The sequence below is a fragment of the Asterias rubens genome, chromosome 20, assembly GCF_902459465.1.
Source record: "Asterias rubens chromosome 20, eAstRub1.3, whole genome shotgun sequence".
NCBI classification, from domain to species: domain Eukaryota; kingdom Metazoa; phylum Echinodermata; class Asteroidea; order Forcipulatida; family Asteriidae; genus Asterias; species Asterias rubens.
Window position 1 is genome coordinate 1,154,103 of NC_047081.1, and position 15,180 is coordinate 1,169,282.

The 15,180-nt window shown below is 35.3% G+C and overlaps 1 long non-coding RNA gene across 1 annotated transcript; it reads left to right on the plus strand.

Moving 5' to 3' along the window:
- The first annotated feature begins 1,106 nt into the window (after window positions 1-1,106).
- On the plus strand, window positions 1,107-4,822 carry LOC117303628. Its single transcript, XR_004520523.1, has 3 exons — window positions 1,107-1,246; window positions 2,344-2,446; window positions 4,783-4,822. It is a non-coding gene; the product is annotated as an uncharacterized LOC117303628 (long non-coding RNA).
- Window positions 4,823-15,180: the final 10,358 nt, after the last annotated feature.

Consider the following 15,180-nt stretch of genomic DNA (forward strand, 5'->3'; position numbering starts at 1 on the left):
TATCCTGTGGGACTATGTTGTTGCTGAAAAAAAAAAAAAAAAAAAAGCAACACTAGTTATGAATTGCATATTTATAAATACATTATATAAATGCCAGTCAAAGTAAATAAATATTAAGCCAGCTCCAACTGGATGTTACACATTTTGTATTTCTTTAGTATTAGGGCGAGTGTTCAGAGAGAAATATTTTAAAAGATGAGACAGGGATTGTCCAAGTCCGGTACTCTCACTTGGGGTGCCCCAGCATATGCATAAAAATAACAAATCTGTGAACAATTTGTCATCGAAGTTGTGTGAAAAAAATGTTGAATATTATGCACAAAATTAATGTGCTTTCAGATGTCCGAGGATGGCTTCAGGCCTGAAGTTTTTCTCAGATTCAAATACATTAGTGAAAAATTAACTTTTTTCTCTGAACCACCTTAATTTAGAAGCAGTCATTTCTCACAATGCGATTATTTTGAGATTTATCTTTCAAATGGAAACGAAAGAACTTGAATATTGTTTAGCGACATCTGACGTTGGGCCAGGGCTGGTTATCAAACAACTTAGGTAATTAGTATCTGAAAAATGTATCAAAATATGATAAGCTCGGGAGGGGGGGGGCTTCCATTCACTGGTGGGACGGGTAAACTTCACAACTATTTCTTCCCCACACATTTTTTCCCAAAGTATTCCAACGTTCCAAACATTAAATTCTATATTGATGAATTTTATTTGTATTTTATTTGTATTTTAAAATTGAAAACACATTGACTTGCCTAGCCTAGATCTAGATGAACTATGATATTCGAATATGAATATTCATGAGTAGTGAATAATTATCATCAAAGTAGTCACGGGGTGGCTTGCGGGTTTTAATTAGACTGGTCCCCTGTCTTTATCATACACGAGTGTGCTAGTGTGACGTCGGGTGTTCAGGCTACATTGATCGCGGGAGACTCTACCTCACCTACAACAATCCGCCAACAGAGGACGCGATTCCTATTTTAATACCTAGTCAGATACCCTAAACCAAATTCAACGCTGAATTTTCGGATGAAGTCCAGCTTGATAAATCACGTGCCGGCCCATCCAGAATTAGAAAAGCATGCTGGATTAGAATTTCTCAAAAACATGGACGGAGAGGAGTCATTTGCTTCTTCAAGAGAATTTTGCCCGCAATTTGGCTCCATTTTACCGTTTCCTGAAAAAGGAACGGTAGTTATGAAATGCAAGACGTGTCCTCACAAAGTAAATGCAAAAAGTAAGTTTAGAATTAATGTATTTCTTGTGGAAACCGGAGCTTGTAAAGTTGTGTGCGATGGCCCCCTGGACTTGTGCGTTATTTTATTAAATGGGTAGGCGGGGTCGGGACGTATCTGGGGGGGGGGGGGGGTGGGGCTGATGCATGATCGCAACATACTTTGAATATTATATTAAATACATTAATGCAAATTCAGCTCAATGACTTTGACTCTGATGATGTAAATGACATGTGACTGATAATTTGTAGTGGATAACATTCCGTATGGCGCCACCACTTTTTCACTCATTTTTACAAAAAGGGATAAATCAATCAGGTAAATTAGATACTATATTATTTAATTTCGAATGAAAAAGTGGTGGCGCCATACGGAAACTTTTCCTTTGTAGTTTACAAAAAAGTTGAATATTTTTTTAGTATAAAAAACATTTATAAATAAAATAGTAGACATAGTTTTTAATATTAATTTTGTAATTTACATTATAATCGGCCTACTAACTACTAGGCCTGTCTGTAAGATTAATGATTGCCTTTTATATCATCCTTTGTAATGATTGCATCCCGGTGGCTCATCCTCTGTTGTTTAGTCATGTTATAATTTATAAAAATATATATACAAAATAAATAAAATTATCTTTTTTAATTGTGGTAAAAAAAACTAAAAGAAATACCCTTGGTACAACCACTTTTTCATTCGATATGAAATATTATAGTATCTAATTTACCTCAATGAGATATCCCTTTGTTTGTAAAAATGAGTGAAAAAGTGATGGCGCCATACGGAAAGTTATCCCCATTGACTGTCTGACTTACTTTTTTGGAAATGAATGTTTCAGATTTTCAAATCTTATGATGAGGCATGGTCTGTGCTGTGCAACCTGCCGGTGCCGGGCACTCATGATTTCAAAATCGACCAATGCAAGTTAAAATAACCTTCCTTTCATTCACAGATTTTCAACAAAATGTAACACCTTGTGTAAAGTTGTGTTTATTAATATTATCAGTGAATTTTTTGTGACCGCATATATCACTATCATTAGCACAGACAGCATATTTTTGAATGAATGAAAAGTCACTTTTTGTCTTCCTCATTACAGCTGCATTACATGGTGTGGTCTATCATTCATACCTGTGTCTCAACTCTCGCAAGAATGTTGAAGGTCGTTACAAGGTTACAGCCAGAAAGACCTAGGACCACTGGTGAGTGAAACACTGGAGTTTTAGGCCAAGTTAAAAAAAGAAACATGTCTTTAGTGTCCCCGCCAGCTTCCTTTTTACATGCCGCCTCCTTTTTAATTTTTTACATTTTTTTAAATATTTTTTTTTATGCACATTAAAAAAAAAATTACGCACGTTTTTTTTAAAGGGTAGTTTTAAACTTTATCAGCTAAAACAATCTGAATGTCTTGACCAATACGTTTCATTAATGTATTCACAATGGATATTTGACATTTTAAAAAGAATGGTGGCCATCTTGAAATAAAAAATAAAAAGCCCCTCCTCCTTCCCTTTTTTTGAGAAACCCGGATGCTAAACATGTTTCTTTTTTTACTCGGCCTTATCTTAGGAAATGTCCAAATTGTTTAGGTTTATATCTTGATGTTTACATACAGAAATGCTTGTATTTTATGTTGTTTATTTGTCTATACTACAACCACCAAAACATTTTGTTTGTATTTTTTTCTTTCAGAGGTTTCATTATTTATATTTAACTGTGAATTAATAAAAAAAAGATGTACAAATAAAATCTGTGAAAAGGGTTCACCACCCACAGCGAAACCTCTGGCAGTTTCTAAAATTGGTTTATGAAAAAGATGCACAATAGATTAAATTTATTCAGTAATTTATTTAATATGGTTTCTTTTGAAGAATATAACCCCCAAAATATTTAGGATTACCGTTTTATTTTATTTCATTTCAGGAAAGAAACAAAAACAAATCAGTGTAAAGTGTTTGCTACCTGTAGGGGAACCTCTGGTCAATGTTATGAAATTGTTTGAAGAAAAATGCACAATTTTGGTTTTGAATAAAAGGGGGTTTATCATTTCGTAAATTTTGAAAAAAAAAAAGCAACCCCAAATTTCTTTGTTTGTACTTGTTATTTCATTTCAGAGGTTTTATCCCTCTGAAAAAAGCAAAAATCAGTGATAAAGGTTTGCCAACCATAGGGAAAGCTCTGGCCAATGTTTTAACTGCGTTTAATTGAAAAATGTACCAGCACTTCACTTTAACTGGCAAATTTATAATTTGGTAATGTTTGAAAATTACCCTCCCCCTCCCCAAATATTTGGCTAGAAATAGTTTTGTTTTATTTCAGAGGTTTTATAAACACTGAAGAGCAAACTTCGGTGATATGGGCTGCCACCCATAGGGAAACCTCTGGCCAATTTTTTAACTGTTAATTGAAATTTTTGCCACTTCATATTTATTAGGTAATTTATCAGTTGGTAAGTTTTGAAAAACAAGTTCAGTGACGAAGGGTTCACCACCCGTGTGGAAACCCCTGGCCAATTTTTGAACTGTGTTTGATTGAAAATTGTGCCACTTCAAATTAAAAGTTGACATTTGGTAAATTTTGAAAAATAACGTAAGCCCCCACAATATTTTGATATACGAATAGGTTTGTTTCGTTTCAGAGGTTTTATATTTTACCTGTGGACAAAATCGGTGACAAAGGGTTCGCCACCCGTAAGGAAACCCCTGGCAAATTTTTTAACTGTGTTTGATTGAAAATTGCGCCACTTCAAATTAAAAGTTGACATTTGGTAAATTTTGAAAAATAACGTAAGCCCCCACAATATTTTGAGATACGAATAGGTTTGTTTCGTTTCAGAGGTTTTATATTTTACCTGTGGACAAAATCGGTGACAAAGGGTTCGCCACCCGTAAGGAAACCCCTGGCAAATTTTTTAACTGTGTTTGATTGAAAATTGCGCCACTTCAAATTAAAAGTTGACATTTGGTAAATTTTGAAAAATAACGTAAGCCCCCACAATATTTTGAGATACGAATAGGTTTGTTTCGTTTCAGAGGTTTTAGATTTTGCCTGTGGAAAAAATCGGTGACAAAGGGTTCGCCACCCGTAAGGAAACCCCTGGCCAATTTTTTAACTGTGTTTGATTGAAAATTGCGCCACTTCAAATTAAAAGTTGACATTTGGTAAATTTTGAAAAATAACGTAAGCCCCCAAATATTTTGATATACGAATAGGTTTGTTTCGTTTCAGAGGTTTTATATTTTACAAAATCGGTGACAAAGGGTTCGCCACCCCCCTGGCCAATTTTTTTGAAATGTTTGGGAAAAAGCAAACCTTATTTGTTGATGTATCGAAATCTTTACCTCGGATGTATTCATTACTACTGTGACAGTGTTTTGCTTCTTTCTGTTTTCTCAGCAAGTAGAACCAGTAGACCTATTTTGCTGAAACTTTCACAGTTTTACTTCATCTTAGGCGCTTTATCACAAATTTGTTTTTTCAATGCTTGGTTATTTTTCATCACTTCTTAATTTCATTTTTGTATCTGGTCTGGTTTCAGATTGACAGGGCATGTGCCAAGTGCGATCACGATGGACTTCATTTCCACACCAGGCAAACACGATCAGCTGATGAAGGACAAACCGTCTTCTATTTCTGCCCATCATGCAAGTAAGTTAATCACTACTTACGCCTGGTTCCTTTTTCCTGCATATGAAAAGTAAATTTTTGCGACACAGCCCTGTTTTCTTAGGGAATGTTTCGAAGGGGTTGAACACAGTTCAAAATTTGCTTCGCATTCGCAGGAAGTATGAACCGGGCTTTAGGCTTGTAGACCCTTATAGGTTTAACATACAGTTTCCATAGATTGCACAGGGGTTAGTAGGTACCTGTGAGGGCAGAGATGGTTCTTGTGATTTATTTAGCTTGGTCACTACATATTTGGCTGCACAGGGAGCTGAGTTGGTTTGATGAATGAAATAAATGGCCTAGTGATCAGGGGTAACACTGTTGAAGAGCCACGAGCGTCACTGAATTACGGATTTCAGTGCTACATGAGGATTAGTACAAGCAGAAATTCACTGTTTACATGACATGTGTGTAAAGCACAATATGGTTACATGTGTAGCATTCAGCAAAACAGAAACAAACAAAACATGCAATTGGATCATGAAGGATCTGCGGTGGACTTCACAAAGAGTTAAGACTAGTCTTATCTCGAGTTAAGACAAGTTACTCGTCTAACTTAGGACTAGCATTAAGTTTGTCCTAAGTTAGGACCAGTCCTAACTCTTTGTGAAATTGACCCCAGGATGGTTAGGGTCAAAGGTTCATTTGTTATGTAAAAGTAATTTTTGATTTTTTTTTTTTGATTTACAGGCATCAAGAGATTGAGTACTCCTGAAGAGAATCAACATCTTTGGATCGGTATACACTGAGAGGAACTCAAGGCAATAGCTCACTGGAACAAGGAGATGAAATCGACGACGACGACAACAAAGACGACCACCTGATGCCAGAGAGATGACGTACTGATGAGGAGGCCGATGTTTTAACTGTGTTTATTAATTGAAAAATGCGCCACTTCAAATTAGGTGATTTATCATTTGGTAAGTTTTGCACAAGCCCCCAAATATTTGGTTTTATATATTTAACTCTGAAAACAGAAGAGCAAAAATTCAGTGACAAAGGGTTCGCCACCCGTAAGGAAACCCCTGGCCAATTTTTTAACTGTGTTTGATTGAAAATTGCGCCACTTCAAACTAAAAGTTGACATTGGGTAAATTTTGAAAAATAGCGTACGCCCCCAAAACATTTTGATGTACAAATAGGCTTGTTTTATTTCAGAGGTTTTATATTTTACCTGTGAAAACAGGAGCAAAAATCAGTGACAAAGGGTTCGCCACCCGTAAGGAAACCCCTGGCCATTTTTTTTTTTAATGTTTGGAAAAACCAAACGTAATTTGTTGACGTATCAAAATCTTTACCTCGGATGGATTCATAGCTACTGTGACAGGGTTTGCTTCTTTCTGTTTTCTCAGCAAGTAGAACCAGTAGACCCATTTTGCTGAAACTTTCACTGTTTTATTTGATCTTTCTGACTCTTTGTGAAATTGACCCAGGAGGATTAGGGTCAAAGGTTCATTTTTAATGTAAAAGTAAATTTTTATTTATTTTTTTGATTTACAGGCATCAATAGATTGAGTACTCTTGAAGAGAATCAACATCTTCGGATTGGTCTACACTGAGAGGAACTCAAGGCAAGAGCTCACTGGAACAAGGAGATGAAATCATCACCGAAGACGACAACGACGACGACGACCACCTGATGCCAGAGAGATATCTTACTGATGAGGAGGCTGAGCGTCCATCCCAGTATGGGTACTTAAATAAGATAAGGATCCTTTATCAATGACAGTGCCATCAGGATTGTCTCAAGAAACAAAATGAGGCTTGACATCCAAATTTAGTCTGGTTTCTTTTTTCAAACTTTGAGAGTTTCGAGCGGGTTTTGATCGGTACACAGGAACCAGACGAAATGGCCGAACTGTGGTGAAGGTGTTTTTAAACTGTCAGTGTTTGCTTACATTAGTTTGTGTTAGATAACACCTAAGCAGATCCTTGCCATTTGATTGGAGGAGTGTCCGTCATGTGTTGGCAAGTAAAAGTACTATTGCACGCTAACGTCACTCAGCATGCATTTTTCGTTCCATCCAAAAAGTACTATTACACGCTGAGGAGCAAAAAACATCACCGCGTGCGCGTGTCTTTGGCAACGCAGCAGTGTTACTGCAAGGCACATTACTAGCATTCGGTTTCTGCGTGTCCCAAAACAGCTGTACAGAACGCATTGTGTCAAACAGGCCGACCCAAAAGAAACAGGTGTAATTTCACAATTAGAAACTGTAGGCCTATGCTTTGTTTATGAAAGTTGTATCTTCCAATCAAAATGCAAAGATCTACTTGGACAATATATAAAACAAATAATGAATGTTTTTCATTTGTGCAAGGGTGCAAATATGTTCATTCGTTGAAAGATGGAATGTTCCATTCAACCTGACTCCGCTTCGTTGAATAGAACATTCCATCTTTCAACTCATGAACATACTCGCACCATTGCACTCATAAACATTCATTATTTGTATAGCTAGTTTCAAAAAACGAGTATCTAAAATTTAATTGTTTACCTTCATGAATTGTTATTGATCGATCCTACCCTTACCCCTGGGGTGGGTTGATCGATTGAAAGAAAGAACGAGGCATAATATTTGTGTATTTTACATAAATTGTCTTAAAGGCAGTGGACACTATTGGTAATTACTAAAAAAATACTTTTCATATAGAACGTTTGACTTTACTTTCCAAAATACAGAATTTTTATTTATTTTTTTTTTTTTCTAAACTCTTTTGGCAAATGTTTTTTCCCCTCATACTTTTAAAACTTTGCTTGCTTTAAAAACTCTTCTTTTCTATATATATTAAATCGGTTTAGGAAAACAAAAAAATCTGTAAAATTTGCTTGTGACTCAAATTGTGGGAGTGCTTCTGGTTCTATATATCTATACTTTGATGATTGTGAAGCCAAGTACAACTTGCACGCACTCAAGACAATTAATGCAACCAAAACACATCCTAAAGTTGTATTCTTCTTGGGACCAATCTTCATGACATACAAGAACGTCATCAATTTAACAAAATTTACTCATTTTAGGCACGACATGTTTGGATAAGTGTGATGCACACCTGTCCAAACTTAAAACGAAATTAATTAAAAGTACAATATCTTTTACGAAACAGTCACATTTGAAAATGTTGTTTTTTCTTCTCTGCATTGCTGTGACAGTAATAATTAACAGTTCTAAATTTCATTGATTTTTTTTTGGCATCAGCTGATGAATTCAGAGATAAATTTTATTTCAACTCAAGGATGGTAAATGTTGTACTTGGCTGTTTTTATAATTTGAAAAATTATGTCTTAAATTATTTGGTTACCATTCATTAAATGCTGTAGAAAGCACCACTGAACTGTAGAAGCAGCAGAGTTGTGCAAACGTGTGTGCCGGTTGGTGTGGCCAACTACTATCTGGAATGTGTGGCGACCTAATGATCCAAGAGTTAATGGTTGGGTAAGCATTTTATTAAGTGAAATCTTGTTAATGTGGCGCTGGTAGTCTGTCTTACCGGTGTCCTACCTTACATGATTGACAAACTATTTCAACTTTCTCGATCTCCGACAAAAAAACAAAACCTAAGAAAGAAAGGATTTGGTTGCCTGTTGAAGTCTTTGGGGGCCTGTATCGAAAGTGTCAAGGACTGAGGACCATGGCACTTTTTTTCACATTTTTTACCTGATCATTTTGTTATCCTAAGTTGGTACCCGTCTCTCTATACTGTTCCTGTGTAAATGGGTCTACTTTTTGATCAACCTTTTCTGCAACCGGACATCCTCTTCTGATCTGAGGGAGACTCTGGACCTGACGGATGACGGAGATTTCTACCCAGATGTTGGTGCGAGGGTCGGAGAAACGAGATTCTGAACATGGCTATTCACATTTCAATCAGGTACTCAGGCTTTTACATTGGTTTCACTTGTGTTAAGAAGTTTTGACTGTATCAAAATGAGATATCAAAGATGACAATGGAATTGTGTAGGAAGTAAACAGGGTGCTTTATTGTAGAAGAAACATCGTTGCTTAGAAAGATGCTGTTGTGCATTATGTTATTGTAGGTTTTACTTACACTCCTTCGTAAGTTAGAATAGTGTTAAGATTTCCGAGTTAGTTAAAACCCCTGTTGAACTGGTTGACGTTAGTTATTCAGTCTATGACGTTAACTATTGGTCCATTTCAGTGACTAGGTTAACTAGGTTGTTCATTGTAGGTTTTGAGTGGTCAGCTCTATGACAGATTCTACAGTAGGTATGTTAACGACAATCAGTTGAGGAAATGATTTACAAATGATGTTGACCAATAGACATTGCTTTTTTAATACATTTTTCATAAACGTAGTAATTTAGCTGCAGTAGTTGTTTTCAATCCTTTAGGGTATTAATTATTGATAATTGTGAACAATTTTTACAACTAGTTAACCCTTGTCCAGCTGAACATGGTGACGACACACACAGGCGTTTTTTACAAAAACTCACAAAATTTGTAAAGTTCAGCCGCAATGTTGGAAACTTGTTTCTCTGATCAGCACATCATCATCTGGGTTGAAGTCTTAGTTATTCAGGCTGTTAAAGTGACAAAGACACTTGGTCATTAATTATTTTGACAGGTTCTAAAAAGAGTAGGCAAGTTTATGATATTAAACCCGTAGAACTGTTGGGAACAAATGTAAGCTACTAGTTTTTGTCAGTATAACAATTGTATTTTGTGTTTGTTAAGATCTCTTTGAAACAAAACAAATTTTGTGCGATGTCCATCAATTATTTTAATTCTTTTATGGTAAACATGAGAATGTCTCAACATGTACAACAGCACAGTGCACAATGGATCAAACTAGGTGTTTATTAGCGTATTAGCAGTATTAGTGTAGACTTATTTAGTTAAATAACCTCAGAACAAACAGTAATTTGTCACATGGCTAGGTAGTTTAAGGAAAAGGGAGCATACACACTAGTCCATTATTAGTGTAGAATTATTAAATAAATAACTTCAAAACGTTTTCGCTTGTTAGATTGATTTTGTTATGAATATTAGGGGCCTATGCCAAAAAGAAACAGCAGGAATAGGTATTCTAAATAAGACGTCGCTTTGTTACTTTACTCAAGCACTGTTTGCAGAATCACAGGTGTCTTTCTAGATGGAAAATACACCAAGTTATCAGTGATTTTATCATCACTGTTTAAACCTTAATTTTCCGACATCGACGTCAGACTCATTTTTATGCAAAAAATTGTAATTTATAATTGGTACGAAATCATTAGCATGCAGTGGTTGGTTTGCAGATTTACATGAAGTTAATCAGTAGGAGTAGTTGTTGATCCTAGATTTTCAATACTTAATTGGGACATCATCAGCAATTTGTAGTTCCGTAGGATTTGAAACTTTGTTGTACTTAGGAGTTTAGAATTTGTTTAGAGATAGGTTAGGTTTATTTAAGAGGTTTTTTTCTCAGTCTAGTTATCCTCCATAAACCCAATGTCATCTACAATATCTCCTGTTATGATACTCAATGCAATGAAGATGCAAATCTGATGTTTTCGTACAACCTCACTTTTGAAATTTGACTTTATTTATTTGACTGCGTTTCAACATGTAATCACACACACTGTTAAAATGTTGCGATGTTTTAACAAATCCAAAACTTATGATTGATTTGAAACAAAATTTATGCAGAAGTGTAGTACTTCTAATGCAAGTGAAACCAATACATTCCTGAGTATGTTGTTAATATTGAAAAGAACATGCGTATTTTAGTTCTGTTTTTTGTGCTCGTCACAAAAATTAACAAAATTGTTCAAGTTCAGCCGCCATGTTGGAATCTTGTTTCTCTGATCAGCGCATCATCATCTGGGTTGAAGTCTTCGTTATTCTGATGGTACAGGACTCAATCGGTGACGGAGTGGAAATGTCCTTTTACACTTCAACCAAAATTCAAACTTGAAACTTGACTCCAAGAACTTAGCGACGTGTTTGCCCGAACAGGGGGAGACGTCCGATGGTACACTTGATACAGATTCATCAAACACTTTAACGGACAACAAAATCCTTTCGACTTATGTTTTGGACTTTAAAAAAAAATCTTTAGTTTGTTTTTGGCTTCGGACTTTAAAAAAACCCAATCTTTTAAGTTTGTCAATCATGTAAGGCAGGACTTTGGTAAAACAGACTATCAATGAAACATTAACTTGATTTAACTTAATAAAATGCTTTCCTTCCATTAATACTTAGATCATTAAGTCGCTTCACTTTCTAGATAGTAGTTGGCCACACCAACTGGTACACACGTTTGCGCAACTCTGCTGCTTCTACAGTTCAGTGGTGCTTAAAAAATCAAAAAAATCCCTTAAAAATTGCCTTTTTTATATAGACTAAGTCAGCCAAAAATATTTCTCGTGCCGTTGTACGGTTCGAAATTAACTGCGTAAAAAGTTTGGCCCTACCCCCCCTATTATTAAAATCATGATCAACCAAATGCACCCCCTATAGGGGTGCAGAAGAGACTGTATTCCATAGTAATGTACACCAACATGTAATCAACTAGAAATTTGCATATGACACTTATACAAGGCGTCAAATTCAAATTACCATAAGATTATATTGCTAGGTACATCAAAATGGAATGCAGCCCCTTATTAAAGGTATCGTCTTATAGCTTGTTGTGACTTTAAATAACAATAAAATGGAGTTCCATTGTGGACTTAGTCATTTTTTGACCAAAACACTAGCCATTGTTTGTACTTAGTAATTTTTTGAGCAGAAACTCATAGTCAATGTTTGTACTTAGTCATTTTTTGACAAAAACACTTAGTAATTATTGACTTTCTGTGTCCTTTTGTGGACTTAGTCATTTTTTGACCAAAAACACTAGCATTGTTTGTACTTAGTAATTTTTTGAGCAGAAACTCATAGTCAATGTTTGTACTTAGTCTTTTTTTTTAATTAGTCATTTTTTGATAAAAACACTTAGTAATTTTTGTGTCCCTTAGTGGAATTGGCAATTTTTTACTTCAAAAACTTTCCAAGATTGAGATTATAAAGTCACGGAACAAGCTATAAGATGCGGCCTTTACAGAAGATACAACATTGGTAGTTACGCTATGTAAATTTTGGTAAGCATGCAAGTAAACATTCATCTAATGTCCACTTGATGTAAAAACTGTTTGAGATAAACAATTAATAAAGATTTCTTTTTTGAAACGCTGCAAGTTTTAGATAATGTTTTTTGTGTCCAAATTTGTGCACTCTATATGCAGTATATGAATACCAATGTTGTACCTTCTTTATAAGTAAGAAATGCAACCTGTAAACCATAAAGGAGTCAAATTTAATTAGATTTGTTTGAAAATAAACAAACAAAAACGCTTTGATTCTTGGAACATTCTGAAAAAGCACAAACAATTATTTTACAAGTTTGTGGAAACCAAATAGTTAATTTATGTTTTCATGAGACTAGTTTTTTTTTTAGCCATGTGGACTCCTTTTGGAAAAAACAGGTTACATTTCTTCCTTGGTTGATCATTTATATTTCTTAGCTATGGTTGTCATTTGCCAGCTGATGTTTCTTCTCGGATAAGTTCTTAACTGGTTTGGGGGGTTTAAGTTGAATTTTGAAACTATACACATTTTCAATACTTTTAATAAAGACAAGTATGAATTGAAAGCTGTATTTGATTTTACAAATACAATTTTTGAATTGTGGCACTTGACAAGTGCATTAAAAAAAGCCATTTTGAAATAATTTCAATGAGGATTAAATAATTTTACATCAACTGGCACATTTCTAACCATCAATTTAAGCAACTATCAAAATGAATAGTAGGGAAGCAACAGGAGTGCAAAAGCACCCCCTAAAACAAAAATTGTTTTAATTAAAACATTCCGGAAACATAACATACATCTTAGTCATAATCAAGCACTTGAGGTAGGGGTGGGTGGGGGTTAATGTCTAACAGTGTGGATGCACTAACTGCTGTTTTTGTTTTCTTTCTTTGGAAAACATGAGTTTGTTCAAATAAAGTCTTGAAAATTCAAACAAACAATCTAGTCTGGTTTGCTCATTATTTTCTGATGAATCATAATATTTGGACAATTATTGCTTCTATGAACGGCTTTGGTGATCCCCTATTCCCCTTCTAGGTGTTGATGAACTAATTAAAAGTAACTTTTAGAAAATAAAGATTGGGGATACTTTTGGTAATTATCAAACACCTGTCTCATCACTTGGTGTGCCTCAACAAATGCATAAATACCAAACCAGTGAAAGTTTTGGCTCAAATGGTCATCAAAGTTGAAAACAAAATATGAAAGGAAATCTACATTTCATGCATAAAATTGTGTGCTTTCAGATGCATGAGAAAGGCTTCATGCCTGAAGACTTTCTCAGATTAAATTTTTTGAAAAAAAAAATACCACTAACTTTCCCTAAAACTACATTTTACTTTAAAGGGTGTTTTTCCAACAACATTGTTTTAACATCAACATGGCCAGTGCTCTATCGTTCTCATGGTAATTAATTTTTGGAGTAACTACCAAGTAAATAGGATGCATTCAAAATTATAATTTTTTGTCTCAACATCCTGGGGGGGGGGGGGTTAAAGTTACATATTATTCATGAACAGTAATTCCATGTTTGCAAGTACAGAAATACAGTTTAATCGTTCCTTTTGGTGATCTAGAATCAGTTGCAAAACTCCAAAAATGCTCATTCACAATATTAGGTAATGACCTCAAGGGTAGTTTAGTATCGAATTGACGATGCTTAGCCTGTAATACAGGCATTATGTTTGGCTCTTGAGGGAAAAGTATGAACATTTCATCGAGAAGAAGGGCTCACCTAAATGAAAGTTTTTAATAGAAATTTAACGGATTCTTCGGAAGCCCCACAAAAAAGGAGAAGTCATAAATAATGTAGGTCTTAGGAGAAAAAATAGTACGAGAGAAATTTGGGCAAATGTGTTGGTATAAATTATTTTGGCCCTACAGCTAGTAATAGAAATATATATTTTGGTTGCCTTACAGAACGGTTGAGGCTTGTACCTCAGTGACTGCTGTTGTGGCTGGAAAGACTGCTGAGATGTAGGGAGAGGCAGCATACACTTCTGATGAAAGGGAAACATTCAGATTCCACGAACTCTGAAAAAGAACAAAATTATATTAAGAGTATGGATGTAAATTAGTGTTCATACATAATGAGGGGATATAGAAAGTATAAGGCATTGGGAAATTTTACTTCAGGACAGCATTAAATTGTTTCAACATATACATGACATGTACAGTACCTCGAGTCATGTCGTCAAATCTAATTCCCAACCGAAAGAAAACAATTCAAAGAAAAATATGTGCGCCCTGTGAATTAACTCTAAACACTTGCATTGAACTTTGAAGGAATTGGAGAAACAAAAAACGTGTAGTGCAAAGTGTTAGAATTCAACAGCAAAATCGATGTGGGTCAATGTTTCAACAAAAATATCCGTCCCCAACAATATTTTCCTCACTTGTATTGAGCGAGAATTCAGTGGATTAATCAATTTAAACAAAATCTACGTTTCTTCGATTTGTCTTGGGTTATATCATTGACATTTAGCTGACAATAGTTTGACTATATTGCCTGAAACAATCTTGTCTTATTATCCCCCTCAAATTTACTCTTTTGCATCAACACATGAATCACTTACCTGATTAAGAAGATTTTATGAACATCCGTGCGGTTATCATCGTGGAAGTTGTTAAATTTTGATGTGTAAAATGTTACAGAAAATCTGCTTTTCCTCCACACACACAAGTGTCGAGCAATCGCCTTTGAACACACGATGCCCGGGCGCAGAAACAAAATGGCCGCGAGGAGTTAAGGGGTGCATCAACCTCCATCCCAGGGGTGATCGATATCGCCATCTTTTCCCAGCATGCCTTGCTCGATGTGCATGCGCGTGCCCGTAGTACGAACGGCATCCTTTTATTGGCCGAAATTTGAAAGAATCATAGGGGGTGAGGCCAGCACTTTTATCAATTGCCTATTTTTTTGTTAAGGTGCGATGTTGTGCTCTTCGTGATGCAGTAGGCTTTTCTGAAACCTTTTTTTATTGAATAGAAGCCAATAATAATATTTCAAGCAATAATTTAAGAAGTTGTTATTTTGTTTTTTACTTGAAAGAATTGGGGCGAAACTTGAAAAATATCAGGGGTAAAGTCCAGCATTTTTATCAAATATAGCCTTATGACTTTTTTCGAGCGGAAAGTTCACAAGGCAATTTTTTTCGAGCGAAAAGTTCACAAGCCTTAATTCTTGTCGAGCG